Below are 14,831 nucleotides of genomic sequence, written 5' to 3'. Positions count from 1 at the left end.
TTCCAGAGGATGTGAATGGCTAATTCTGTACATTCAAATGAAACAGAGGGGAAATATACTGAATGGAGCCCATGTATAAGATCATATGAAATGTAAAAAGCCTTGTTGTTCAGCGCACACACTGCCTCTTCAATCTAGTTCTGTTTAAATGCCCATTCTTTTCGTTTGGCATCTCCTTGTCCCTCGATGGCTGAATCAAAAGAGGAACGAAATAATGACACAAAGATTTAAAAAACCTCAGCCCCAGCTGCAGCAGGGAGAAGCCTGAAGCGAAACGTGAGAGCGTACGGCTCTTTGTTAAGGTTTCCTTGGCTATAGAATATGGTATATGAAACGCCTGGCGGATCCCCGTTTGGTCCTATGGAGGGAGAGCTCTTAAGGTGGCTCCCTTGGGTTTGGGGAGGGCTGGGGGAAGGCTTCCCTGCATTTGCAGGCAGCAAGCGTCCCACCTGCGGAGACCCCAGGGCCCGGCCGGTTCCCCCTCCAAACGCCCCGGGGGCCTGGGGCGCTCTCTCTGCGGACGGTGGGTGGTCCAGCCTTCTTTTGTCTTTTTCTCCATTGTAGCTGCCGCTTTACATTGGGAAACCGAACGCGGCACTTCTCTTTTGGAAGATGGTTCCAATTTATATAGGCTTCCAGGAAATATATATGGTTTTTTCCGTGCTTCTGAGGCATTTCGTGCATGCCCGTCCCCAGCCGGCAGAGCTGCGCGCACAGGCAGCTCCCAGGCACTGATGCCAGCAGCGCGCAGCCCACGCTCCCCGGCCACAGCCTGTTCTAAACTCTGCATTGGGAAGCCGGTGGAAGAGTTGGTGCCCCGATGACTGCAGGGACCCCGGTGTCACCAGCCCAGCAGAGCTGGGGCAAGGCTGCCTGTCGCCTTCCAATCTCCAGCGCCCACGTCCACAGGAAAGTTCGGCAGGTCCTTGGGGTTATCTGACCCCACCAAATGCTACGAGACATAATTCCTTTGGGGAGATGGCATCACCCAGAGCATCCACTTCTGGGAAGGAAAACCACTGTTTGCTCAGCTCTCTGGCTATGAGGAGCAACCCCGGAGAGAAGGTGTGGTGCAGAGGAGGAGGGGCTCGTGGGGATGGGGCCAGCTCTCCCCACCGCCACCCAGCCACTCGGCCAGTGCCATGAACAGCAACACCAAAAGATGTCTAGTAAGTGCCATAGTGACCGGCTCCCCACAGCTGAGCAGCTTTGAGCCATATTGCTTAATCTAAACAAACGTCCTGTGAACATCAACACTAATTCATTTTCTGTGGGCTGCAAAGTTTTCCTCTCGGAGGCTCTTCCAGCAGCTGCAGCTGATTTCTGCTTGTGCCCAGCATGTCTTCCCCAGGACCCCCCACCTTCATGGTCACCAAGGGGGTCCTCAGCATGTCCCCTTACAGACCCCAGCCCTTGGGATGTGCTGGGAGTGGGCTCTTTCCAGGGGTTCGCTGTGGGAAAACCCAGTGATGTTGGGATGCCCTGAGCACTGAAGTGGCCGACCTGTGCCACCTAGGTAGCTGCTAAAATTACTCATTGGCATTGACAGATTCTCTGTATCGTGTATTACCCGGGACAGATTTGGGCTGTGGAGTCCTTCTGTGTTGTGCCTACCCCAGCTCCCAGCTCCTGGGCACCCACCGCAGAGCCAGGACAAGTGGGGTGCCATGCCCAGCCAGGCAGCAGGATGCTTCCCTGCTGCAAGGAGCACAGGGATGCTCTGCCTAGCTCTGTTCCTGGCAGGAGGGCCTTTGCAAACCACCAGCTAGACATTTCCAAAGGCATCGGGTCACCCCAGTGCCCTTGGCTGTCTTGGCTACATCCCAGAGAGGAGGGGTACCACGACCACCGCTCCCTCCTGCCAGGGCTGCGCCCCGGCCACGTGCGCTGCCAGCATGTCAGGAGACTTGTCACCTGCCTGTCCTCAGGGCTGCTGAGGAGGAGCACGTTCCTCCACAGCCACTGAAGCCATCTCATGATGCTCACACGCGGGGCTGCCAGGAGGCTGGCATGGTGCAGGGGAGGACAGCCAGAGCGGCCATGTGATCCCCTCGCTGCTATTCCTGGTCCCCGGGGAGGCTGGAGGACTGTCACACAGAGTGAGAATCACCCGGCTGCAGAGTACAAGCCAGGTGAGTCCAGCTGTGGTGACAGCAAATTCCTAATTAGTTCATTGCATCAGACCGGCCAAACACTCACAGTCATTACCCAAGGATGGCCTACGTGCCGGGCAGCGTGTACTCCCCTGATCCCTGCTTCCCAAAACGGGAGCGGGAGAGCCAGACTAGCTTGCCCTGGAAAAGGGACACGCTGTGTGCTGTGCCCGGCAGGCCAACCCACTCCAGGTCCCTCAAACCACATGGGGAAAAAAAAGCGAGACAAAGCGCCAGGCACGCAGCAAATGGCCCAAGCGTGACTGTCCTACAGGGTGAGGTCTCATCCTGCCCCACGCATGGATGTGGAGTGGGTCTCTCTTACCCACGGCCACACAGACCTGGGCACAGGATGGTGGGGTGCACAGTGGTTCCCCCATCCTGCTCCCCTGCACCTTGGGTGTAGGCAGGCGTGACCCGCTCCCTTCCGACCGCTTCCCAAGGATGGAGAGCTGGGTGCATGTTTGGAAGTCCCTCAACCCGGCGGTAGTGGGGCGAGCTCCCCGCGCGCTCCACAGTGGCTTTGCAGAGAAGTGCTGTCCCCGCGAGCTCGGACGGACCTGCAGGAGCGCCGGTGGGTGGGTGGGAGCCCTGCCACGCACCCGCTCCCGGCAGCATCGGAGGGCCGCAGCACCACTGCCTCGGAGGTAGCGCAGGCAGGTTTGGCAGGGAACTATGTATCTTGGAGCTGCTTTCCCCGCAGCGGTAGCTGGAGCCGATTCTGAATACTTAGCGGGTTTTAATATGCAAACAAAAATCCTTGGATTGTCAGCTCCGCCAAGCAAGGGACCATCAGAGTGCTTGGCAAACACGCAGGGTGTGGGGGGAGCCGTGGTGGCTGAGCAGCGCTAGCCAGCGCTGGTGACGGGATGGAGGTGAGAAGCTGCGGGCCCAGCCGAGCAGCCCGGGCTGGGCTCTGCTTCATGCTCGCTTTGAAGTTTAGCTGCTCTCCTTTGCTCAAGGTAGTCTTGCACAGGGTGGCAAGGCGTGCCCTAATCCTCCCTAGGCTCCAGCCCCATCGAGGTGTGGGCTGCTGGTGGCTTCGAGGCACTGCGAGGTGCTCGGCCAGGTGGGGACCTCCGGTCAGACCATCAGGTGGAAGCACCTGCACCGCTGCAGGCTCTGCTGTTCTCCTCCTCCATCATCTCCTGGCCCCAGGGGGACCTCACCCCCCTGCCTGGAGAGTCCCCCTCTCTTGTGCCCTCTGGACAAAGGATCCTGCAGGATCCAGTATGCTGCTGTGTGGAGGCCTTTAGGGTGGCACACAGTAACCACCTCCTGGCACACAGCAATCCTACCTAACTGGTTCAGACAAGGGGTGATGAAAAACCCTGCATCCTGCTGAAACCACTGTGGGATTTAGGTCAGACAGGTGGGATCACCCAGGCTGGAGCAGGACCAGCAGGCAGGAACCAGTGCCCAGAGTGATAAAGGCACCACCAGATCTGCAGGATACCACCCCCCAAGGCACTGGAGGGGGTCAGTGCCACAGCATCAGCCTTGTTCATCCCACAAGTAACGTGAGCACTGCTGACCAACAGGGCCCAGCCCCTGCAAGCACCATGCTGGGGCTTTCTGTGGGGTCCCTCACCCATGCCGCAGGCCGGCTCTGCTCCTGCACTGTGGCAACCGGGGTGGCACAAGGCGAGGTGCCTCCAGCAGGAACCAGATCAACATGCTCTTGGGAAAAGCCATGTTAGAACTTCCCTCCTGGAGAAGGGAACCCGCTCTCGAGGGTGTCCTCCAAAGCTCCCCCTGAGCACCTCTGCACCTCAAACGCTCCCCAGAAGGAAACAAGCCTCACCCAATACACCCAGCCAAAGCTGCCTCTGGAGGAAATTTTATTCCCCATGTGGCAGAATGGGCAGAGTGGATGGGAAAGCAGCGATGCCCCCAGCCCGCTGCCTCCCAAGAACAGCAAAGGCTGCCCGCACTGCACCACAGACACGACCCGCACCCGTGGGAAGGCTTTGGAGCTCTGCGCAGTCACCACTTCTGATGCTCAGCCACCCATCCCACAGCTGTGCCAGTGACGCTAATGTCCCGGTCCCTAGAGTGGGAAATCCCAGCTGCAGCAGGAACTGACCAACACATACAGTCCCGGGTGATGCCTCAGAGGCCCCAAAACCGAAAAAAAAAAAAAAAAAAGGGCTTTTCCTTTCCTTATCTCAAAGCACCAGGCACTTGTCACCCCCGGATTCTCAGCTGGCAAATGGCAGGGAGTTACTCAGCTTCTTCTCCCGGCTTTCCCAAGCAAAGGGGACCTCTGATGCAAGCGGCAGGTCATGGGGGAGCAGGACGGGGGGCTCTGAACATCCCCCAGGGCACAAAGCAGCTGCGGGGGAGGAGGATGCCCCAGCGCTGCCTTGCGAGGCCGGGCATAGAAACGGGCAGCGGGGAAAAGGCAGTTTGTTGACAGCAAGAGGCAGCTGTGCCCCCCTCAAAAGCCCAGCCTGCTCCTAGACACCCCCCGCATCCCCCCCCTCGGCCCAGCACCCCCACCCCGGTGCTGCCGAAAGCTCTCCGAGGGGTGCACGGAGAGCATCACTGGGGCACGGCAGGACCCGAGGTGACAGCGACAGCCCGGTGTAAAACGGATGGGGCTGCGCTCGGGGGGGGGGGGGGGGGGGGGAGCGGTGGGGAACCCCGGTACGGCGGGAGGTGGGGGGAGGTGGGGGGGGGGGTGCCGGCATCTCCGCCAGGACACCTTAAAGTCGGTGCCGGCGGGCCGCCTCCCCGCCGCCCCGCTCCGCTCCTCGCCGCTCCTCGCTGGGAAGCAGCTGACTCGGGGCGGCTGCCAGCGCTGCTGGCTGCTGGATCCGGCCGCTGCAACGTGCAGCCTGACATGTAAACCCGGGCAGGCCTATGCTAATGGCTGGGGGAGGGCGCCTGGCGCAGGGGAGAGGGGGAACGGAGGTGGAGGCCGGAGCCCAGCCAGCAAATTTCCCCCCCGCCCCGCTTCCTCCCCTCCCCTCTTCTCCATCACCACCTCCCCGCATCCATCTGCCTCCCCTCCTCCTCCTCTGCCTCCATTCATAAAATCCGGGCGGCACTGCCATCTACCGTAGCGTGTGACGGCCAGCCCGCCGCCACGACCGGCACACGGGCAGCACCCCCCGACCCCAAGCCCACCGCCCCGCCGGCACCCCCCGCCCGTGGGTCCCCGGCCCCATCACCAGCCCTCGTCCCGGCAGCGCTCCCAAAGCCCCCGCGAGACTTCCCACGGGGCAGAAAGGCGACCCTGTCTTTGCCCTTAAATGCCAAGTTGGGGGTCTCTCTGCCCAGCCCCTCACCCCAGCCTCAGGCCTGCCCCAGCTGTATTTTTGGGGGGTCTCCTGGCTGCCCTCGGGGGCAGCACAGCCGAGAGCTGAGCAGTCAGCCCCACCGCCGCCGACCAAGGGGCTACAAATCCGGAGGCGGCAGAGGCAGCGGTCTGCTACCTTTGCTGTCTGGTCTCCCACCCCTGGGGAAACCCTCAGCTCCTGTTTTCAAGCACCTCCTTAAAACCACGAAGTCCTCTCTCTCTCTGTGGGGAGATAAGGGAGATAAAACCCCAGCTTCTCCTGTAACTGAGCCATGGGCCTGAGGCTTTAAAAAAAAGATGAAAGTAGACTTGCCCGCCAGGAGAAGGGTGAGTTAGCCATCAGCCGTAGTCCCTACTCGGGAAGAAACCCTCCCAGGGCCGAGCAGCCCCCTCCATGAGGAGACATTGAGGGGCAGCCCCTTTCCCTTGGCGAGAGGGCAGGCCCAGTGAGCCGTTTCCAGTTCCCCACTGGGGAGGTCTCGAGCTCCCACCCCCCTCTGCTTACAGCGTTTTATTCTCCCTCCTGAGCATGCAATGGGACAACCCCTGATTGTGGCTTATTCCGCATCCCTTACTATCATCCATGGGAATAAAGTCTCGCCCCCCTTCCCGCCCCCCCCGTTCCCCCCACATCAGGAGACCCTCCCCAATCCCCCATGCATTTCCTTTCCTTTCCTTCCTTCCTCCCCTCCCTTCGCTACGGAAGGTTATCCAAGAGCAGCAAAGATGGCAAACCCCCACCCCAGCGGGAAGCGAGCAGCCCTGCGGGGCAGCCTGGGCTGGACCTCCAGGCTCACGGGTGGGCGAGCAGGAGCAGCGGGCTCCCTGGCCAAGTCTCCCCCCTGGCAGGATCTCAGCTCGCACCAGCCTCCCTCTTTGTTCACCGTAGCTCCCCACGCCAAGCCTAAAGCCCCAGGGGAGCTGGAGAAGGGGAAGGGGGTGAATTTGGACCGGCCCAACAGAACAACCTGCAGGCGGGTCAGCGTGTGCAATGCATGTGCAGGTGGGAGACCTCATGCTCGAAGCTGAATGGGGAGCACTGTCTGAGCATCTCTACAGGGAGCAGAGAGAGGGAGGGAGGGAGGGAGGGAGGGAGAGAGAGGGGGAAAAAAAAATCTTGTGAGTGCAGCGTTTGCAAAATGAGCTGGCGGTAAATAGCTGGAGGATAGACGGCGTCTCTGTACGTGATGCACAGCACGGAGAGCTGCACCTGAGCGAGGCTGGGCCACTGCTCGCTCCAGCATCACACGTCACTTACTGATGCATCCTCCCCAGCCTGCCCTCTCTCAGCACCGGTTCCCCCACCTCTGCCACGAAAATGAAGCCAGAAAAATGGGTTCCCCCCCCACACACACCCCCGGTGCAGCCACAAAGCAGAGAGCCAGGAGAGGCACAACCGAACTCGATTCAAGGTCCAGCTCGTTCCGGGGGCATCCAAAGGCACAAACCTCCCGATCCCATTTTCCTGCTGGGGACTCACACTTCCCCCCCCCCCCCGACCTCAGCCTCTCCCCACACCCCTGCTCAGGCGCTCTCTTCCCCAAGCAACGGCAGCCGTGTTGCCAACACTCCCCGCTTGCAAGTGTCGCTCTCACTATCCAAGTCCCTTTGTTCCCCTCGCAGGGCAGCCTTCCTCTGCGTTTCGCAGCGAGAGGCTGAGGCCCGGCACAACTCATCTCGCCTGGGGTGCTCCTGCCAGGAGACCACCTCCCCCCCCCCCGCCGCTGTGAAAGACCAGGCAAAAATCACACCGCACCTGAAAAAAAAATCTCCCGCCCTTCCTAGGTGCCGTAGGAAAAGGAGCAGAAGCCATCCTTCCCCTATAGAAAGGCGCGCTCCGGGGTATAGGTTCTAGCGAAACCAGCCGATTATTTGCAATTTTCCAAGGCTTCCTCCCCAGGCCCCGCTGGGTTTGAGGTCCCACGGGTGTTAGCGAGGGGTCCGGAGCGGGTGCTGCGTGGGAAGGCCGGCACCCGCCTGACACCGTGTGGCCGCCGCCCGCCTTGCAGGGACGGCGGGGAGGGGTGCGGGAGCCGGGCCGGGGATGGGGCCGGGGGTCGGTGGGAAGGGAGGGAAGGCTGCGTGGGAGTGGGCACGCAGGGTGTCGCCCGGACCGACTCTTGGCAGAGCAAAGCTAACAGGAGCTGGGAGAAAATTGCAGACCGGGATGCGTGCCTGAGTGCTGCCGCCCGCCACGCGGGGGTAAAATGCTGCATACTTTAATAAAGCAGCACGCGTGCGTCCCGGCAGTTTCCATAGGTGCCCGTGGATTCAGCCCAGCATGTCCAGAAGGAAAAGAATTTCAATTTACTGCTAGCTGGTGCGCCAGGCTCATAGGAGCGCACAAGACCTCTTGCTCTACGGGCAGCATGTGACAACAGGAGCTGCTATGATAATGCCCCAGCAGAGGAGAGGCCCCTAAGAACACCCATATGGGTTTCAAGCCCCTCAGAGAGTCCTCCCCATTGCACAGCAGGGTCTTTCTCCTGCCCTTCCATGGCTTTGCTCACCTCCTGCCAGAAGGCTGAATTTCCACTCCCTAAAACACTAAAGTCAGGGTCGCTGCAGGAGCTGTGCAGCAGTAAAACCCAGTCATCTGCACCCCACCAGCACCACGGGGTGCCTGTCTGCTGCGCCCACCTGTGAAGGTCATAGTGGCCCTGTATGGTGCATGTCCAACACACGTCATGGTGCCTGTGCCAAGTGTCACACACTCCTGCAAGAATCAAAACACCCCAGCAATTCCCTCTGCTCAGAGCTGACCCCGCAGTATGTCTGAGGCACCGCCAGGGACTACGACACAGCAGGTCCCCAGCCCGGGCAAGCTCCAGCAGCAGCTGGGGATGGGGCTGGCACTCACCCTTCCCAGGGAAGCAGGAGGAACGGCTCCATGTGGTGCCCCAGGGAAGTTACTGACCCTCAGCATCCCCCACTGCAGGGACAGCTGAGGTCTGCCCTTATCCCTGGAAAAGCTGCTGGGACCCAGGGGCAGGGGGAGGTGAAGGTGTGTGCTTTGAGATACTAGCCACCATGGAGCAGGCAGCCCTTACTCCAGGTGCTCACTCAGGTACCCAGGTGAAGCCCTGCAACATTCATGGAATAGCTTGTCTCCATTTAGGAGGGGATCCTTTGGATACCCTTCCTTACTTTCTCCATTTTACAAACCCCAACGGATGTCCCACCCTCACGGGGCCTTGGAGAGAGACCTCCAAATCCCACCAAGCGCTAAGCATGGCCACCAGCATGGTTCTCCTGCAGGGACATCAGCCGTGCCCAGGGAGCTGGCGACCCCTAACCCTGCAGTAGTGCTCCCAGCACTCACAGCCTCCCCTGGGCATCCCCAGCCCTGCGCACCTCTGCAGGGAGAGACACCGTTTCTCCTTCCCAGGCTTTCTCCTGGGTGGGCAGCCAAAGCTCCTCGTTTTTCAGAGCTTGGGGTAGAGCGTGCTGTAGAGCCAGTTGGCAGAGGGGCAGAATGGCTTTCAGCTGCTTCCTCTGCTCCAACTTCAGTTTCTTACAAGGAAAAGCTGAGGGACCTGGGTGTTCTTAGTCTAGAGAAAAGAAGATTGAGGGAATTCTTATTAATGCTTATAAATACTTAAAGGGAGGGTGCCAGGGGGAGGGGGGAACAGTCTTTTTTTTCTCAGTGGTGCCCAGCGATAGGACAGGAGGTAACGGGCACAATCTTGAACATAGGAAGTTCCATCTTAACATGAGGAGGAACTTCTTTACTTTGAGGGTGGCAGAGCACTGGAACAGGCTGCCCAGAGGGGTGGTGGAGTCTCCCACTCTGGAGACATTCAAAACCCTCCTGGACACCGTCCTGTGCAACTTACTGTAGGTGACCCTGCTCTGGTGGGGGGGCTGGACTAGATGATCTCCAGAGGTCCCTTCCAACCCCTACCATTCTGTGATTCTGTGATTCAGTGATTCTTTGAACTGGCTGCAGTTCGGAGAGATTTTGACTTGATACCCTGCCCCAGCATGTCCCTCTGGCCAGAGCCCAGCGGGGAGAACCGGAGACATTCAGACAGCATATCGCAGGGGAACCATTTTAATTAAAAGCGACGCTCTGGTCAGCGGGACACAGGCTTGGTCAGCGGGACACAGGCTTCTTTGGGGATATGGGGAGGAGGAGTGAGGTGGGCGAGTGATGCGGGGGGAAGACATGCCTGCTCAGGGTTAGCTCTGGACTCGACAGGTTTGCAAGGAAAGTGGGATGCGGCAGGATGAGCTGGTGCTCACTTCCCAGTGGCCTCACCATGGGGCTGGTGCTCCTGGCGATGCTTACAGTGCCCTGGAAGCCCAGTGCAAACTGGGGGACTCTTCCCTGCACTCAAAGCATCTGCTGCTCCTTGATACCCGTCCCTCTCCCGGCAGTGGAGGAGGATGTCTTTGTGCTGCTTATGGATACCTGGGGGCATGGGGGCTTCATGCTCGCTCTCCACCTCTGACAGAAAGGAAAGCTAAAAGCTCAGCAGTGCCCTGCACCAGGTGGGTTATTGCAGCATGGTGGGGAGCCACAACAGCCACAGCCACCTCCTGGAGGTGGGAACAACCACTAGGTCTGATGTCCTTCCTGGTGAGGTGCAAACCGTGTCACACTCTCAGCTCTCATGGCAGAGGGGATCCATCACTGCCGGGAATGTGCTATGAAGACCGGAAATTATTTGCAAGGGGGAGTAGGGTTTGAGGAGGATTTAGGCAAGGAGATTTTTCCTCACATAGAAGCGCAGGATCCCCAGGGACTTGGAGGCTTGAAAGAGGGCCAAGCCCTTGTGTCCATCCTAAAGACCCTCTCTCAGGCTGACCTCCAGGTTGGAGCTTGGTCCACCCCGGGTATCTGTGATCCTCCCGCCTTCACCTGAGGTTCCCAGGATGCTCTGGAAAAAAAGCTCTCAGACACCAAACCATGTTGCTCTGAATCACCGGGATTGTATCTCCCTCCAAGCACCCACCAGGCCTGTTTTCTGCTCCTAGGACAGCCGTGGAAAGCAATGGCCGGGCCCTCCGTGCCATGCCTGCCTACAGTCATACCCCGGCAGGAGTCAGAGGTGGAGCAGCCTCCAGCCCGGCACCCAGCACGTGCCATGACAGTGAGCGGTGCCACGCTCCTGTCCCAGCAAGGATGTGTCCCACCAGCTCCCCACCTTGGCTAGCGGCAGCCCGGCCATGTGAGACCACAATTATATTTCAGGCAGTGCGGGGAGCATTTCTAGCCTGCGCCGCTGGTCGCTGTGAAGAGACATATGTGGTGATCCGTGCCGGTGAGATGGAGGGAGCATGGCAGGAGGATGGGTGGCAGGGGATGGAGGCGGTGAAGCTACGCCACCGGTCCTCTGCAATGCCTGGTGAGACAGCGAGGAAAGGGTGGAGAGCGACTACGTGACACTTCGCAGGGAGAACTGATCTTATTAATAAAAGCTGCTTCTTCCCAAGGCCTTGATAATCTCTCCTGCTGCAGATTATTTACAGCTGTGGAATTTAATACTCCAATGAACAAAGCTCCCCGAAGCAGAGAGGGAGCGAGCGGACTGTTAACCCTTCTGCATGGCACCAGGGGCTTTCGGCGCGGGTTTGGTGTCTCAATGCAGTGGAGCCACAGGCTGGCACAGCCCCACCAGGTCTCAGCACCCCTGTGGCCAGCACCCAAGCCAGGCTGATTCTTGGCAGAAAGTCAACCCAAAGCCCATTCAAACACTTGGACGGGGAGAACACCACTTAATTAAAAAGACCTCAGGGACAGGCCAGGGAGTAGTGCTCGGAGGCAGAGCCTGGGCAGGGCTGGGGGCTATTGTCAGCGAGGTGGTGCTGCATTAACACTTGACTTTATGGATACTGGGCCAACAAACTCAGCCCCCAGGCTGAGAAGATTGCTGCCCCCAGCTCAGTTATCCACCCCACACGCTCGGTGTCAGCCATGTGTGAAACCAAGTCAGCTAACCCCGGGGAGCCTTATTCCAGGTCTGCAACACCAGCGGGGTCACAAACTGCAGCTCAGCACTCCCTCTGCCCTCCCTGGGACCAGAAAGCCCATGGTTAAGGTATGGGCATGCTGTACACCCCTTTCCTCAGCCTGTCTCGAAATTCAGTGCATCTCAGGATGAGGGCATAGGAACCATCAGACTTGGCTTATTTGCCCGAATAGTCCCTTAGGGAGACTACAGGGAGAGAGAACGGGGTGGGCTTGAGGCACAGCCTGGCAAAAGCAAGGGTGAGAGGGATGTATAGGAAAGACCGGTTAATCATAGGGACAGTTGTCCCGCCAGCGTCAGAGCATGGCTTGAGTGTGTGGAGAAGGAAAGGCAAACATCAGCCCTCACTCACACGCTAAAATCCACTAACCACCTGTTGTGGTTTCAGTTCTCGTAACAAAGTGACAGACTGTGAAGCCGTAAATGCAGCCTGGTTTTGATCTTCACCTCTCTTAGCATGCCTGTACTTCAGACATTCCCCAAAGATCACACAAATCCTTGGTGCAGTTCTGCACAGCACAGTTTAAAGGGTGACAGTAGCATCCCTACTGTAAACTACATAACTACAATCCCCGGACATGATAAACACCCCACATAACACCCTACCCACCCCACAGAGCCCACGCAGGAAAAAGCAGAGCTATGGCAGAGTTCGGGTGGGATCTGCGATCCTCTCAGCAAAAAGCCCGGCTCCTGAAGCGCAGGAAACACAGAGCTCCTGCAACAACTCACGTGTCTCATGGGATGGCATTCCCCATATTTGTCAGCAGCCAGGTCAGCCCACGCCTGCCCCAAAACTACAGTATGTGCCTCCCAGGTTATGCAGCCCCTTTGCTCTTGACTTGCAAGACCTCTCCCTACAGCCCCTCTCCTACCCGTGCACTGCCACCTAGGCAAGGCTCTCTTCCCACCTTTCAACCACCCCACACAGGAGGGGCTGGAGGCTGTAGAAGGGAGTTCAGCCCAGCCTCAGGTGACCCAGAATTTGCACGGGACAGCCCGTTAACTCTGCATTTCCTCATTCTTAAAAGTCTGAAGGTTTGCTCAACTTTTTGCAGAAACACAAGATACCTACCACCCGCCAGCCACCATTCTGCATTGGCAGAGCCTTTTGCCACTGAGTTTGCCAGCAAGCCACGCAGGCTGCTGGGAGCACGTTGAGCGGAGACACCAGCAGTGAAGGGAGCCCAGGGAGCAAGGGAAGGATGGATCTTGCCCTGCAGAGCCCAACGGGTGTTTGGAGAGAAGCCCCCTCACAGGCAGGAGGCCCGCCTGGCTTCATTCTGTCCCCTGCCCCAGTGCCTGAGCTTCCAAGCCTCCAGGAGGGAACTGCCTCCACGGGTCTGGATTTGATGCCCTGGAGGTCCCCATGTCCTCAGCTCACCCTGCTGCAGTTGAGGCCTCCTGGGGACCCATCCCTCCTCTGCAAGGCAGACTTGAGAAGCCAGTTAAACCACCTATTTACTGCTGTTAGCATCATGAAACACAGATTTGAGGCTTCCTAGAGCTGTCTAGGGCCTCCTGGAGAAGGGCCAAGAACTGAGCATCAACCTCAGGAAGCAAGGGCAAAGATAACATCTACCATCCTACCACCTCCTCTCCTCACTTTATCTACCCTTCTCACCACCGTCCAGACACACATGGGGGATCTTGAGCCTTGTTTTGAAGAGGAACATAGACATGGCTGTGAGCAAAGCTCAGGTGACTGGGCAGCACACAACCATTTTTTCTGCTTCAGGCACACACAAATGGAAAAGCCCAAGAGCTCATCATGCAGAAGCAATAGCCCCTCCTGCACTGGAGATGAGTACCACCCTCCCAAGTCTCCCATGCATCCCAGACAGCTTGGACCAGACCACGGAGCAAAGTGTGAAAGTCAGGACACAACAGCACCCAGGGGGGCCCAGGCAGGGCTCCCCTCAGGATGGCCTGAAGCACAGTGATACGAAACAGACTCTGGTCTGTTCAGCTTTTGCCAGCCCTGGTGAACCAAGAGTGGTCTGCTCTCATCAGTGCCTCCAGGGAGCTGCTGCTGGGCCAGCAGCATGGGTCAGGCATCACTCGTCCCTCTGTAGCTCACCCCCCTGGCCCAGCACAGGGTGCCTGTTTAGGTGAGCAGGACCAGGCTTGCCAAGACCAATGTCAGGGAACACCTGAGCTCTTCCCACCTCCCACATGCAGGAGGTGGAACATGGTCCCCAGTGGTGCATGCCGTCCCTTAATGCTCGGCTGCTGCTCTCCCAACCCACAAAACGTCCCGCATTTCAGAGCCCAGAAGGCACTGCTATGATTTCCAATCCCTTCATCATGTTGTCCCAGAAATGGGAGGAAGGGCTTTTTCACCTCCTCTGGGGTCAGACCCCAGCCTCACAAGCTAGAACAAGTCCTTTGATTCCAAGAGATACATCTAATACAGGAAACCAGAGGAGCCACACTGGGATGCATGGACACAACTGGGGTCCCATCAGAGGAGGAGGGTTGGTTCAGAGTCTGGACTGCATAACTGTGGTTGTGAGCTCCATGATGGCTCTCTATGACCAGGGGTGGATGTCACAGGGTAACATTACCATACCTGGAATTTTTCAGCTCTCAAGGGCTGAAGGTCAGCCACTACACACACTCATACGGGGGAGTTAGAGCAGCAGTCAGGAAGCCCATCAAAGCATTGCCATTGGTTTTGGTATGACAGCCCCAGCTGGGGGGACTGCTATACAAGGGGTAGGAGATGAGAATTTCCTTGGCGTGGCCCAAGCCTGGCTCATTCCTTTTCGTGCCCTGCCCTGGTAGATCGTGGCAGAAAGAGCAGCTGGTGGGCTCTGAATGCAGCTTCACCTCCTCTCCCCACACTCCACAGACAACCCAGGGTACAGCTGCTGCAGGTCACCACTGGAAGCACCCCAGTACTCAACACAGTACCAAGCCCTTCACAGAGCTGCAGCCCTTCAGCCGGCAGAGCTCACCCCGCCATGCTTCCAGGCAAGCAGAGGGCTAGCCTCACCAAACAGGAGCCACAGGACCACCACATCCCGGCCTTGGCCCTGGGGAATACTCACCAGTGCCCCTCTCACCCCTGAGCTCCACACTCAAGTGCCGCGAGGCCATAACTATGAAGAGCAGGTCATTTGAGTTAGGGAAGAGTCTGCAGTATGATCTTATACCGAATGACCTTGTATTTGTTTCACAAGCTCTGCCTTGGTCTGTGATGTATCTTGGAGCTTGCATGTTTACTTTTAAAGAACCACATTAAGTTCATGGAGTTTACCGCATTCAGACATTTTCAAGGCAAGCTCATATGTCAGAAGCCCAAGTGACAGCCTGTCTTTGGTTGCCCACACCACAATAACCAGGCACATCACTTCCCAACGTTTTGGGGAGGGCGTGCGTACTATTCATACTGAG

This window comes from Vanellus vanellus (genome assembly GCF_965231255.1).
Source record: "Vanellus vanellus genome assembly, chromosome: 3".
In the NCBI taxonomy this organism is placed as follows: domain Eukaryota; kingdom Metazoa; phylum Chordata; class Aves; order Charadriiformes; family Charadriidae; genus Vanellus; species Vanellus vanellus.
Note: the sequence above shows the minus strand (reverse complement) of the source record.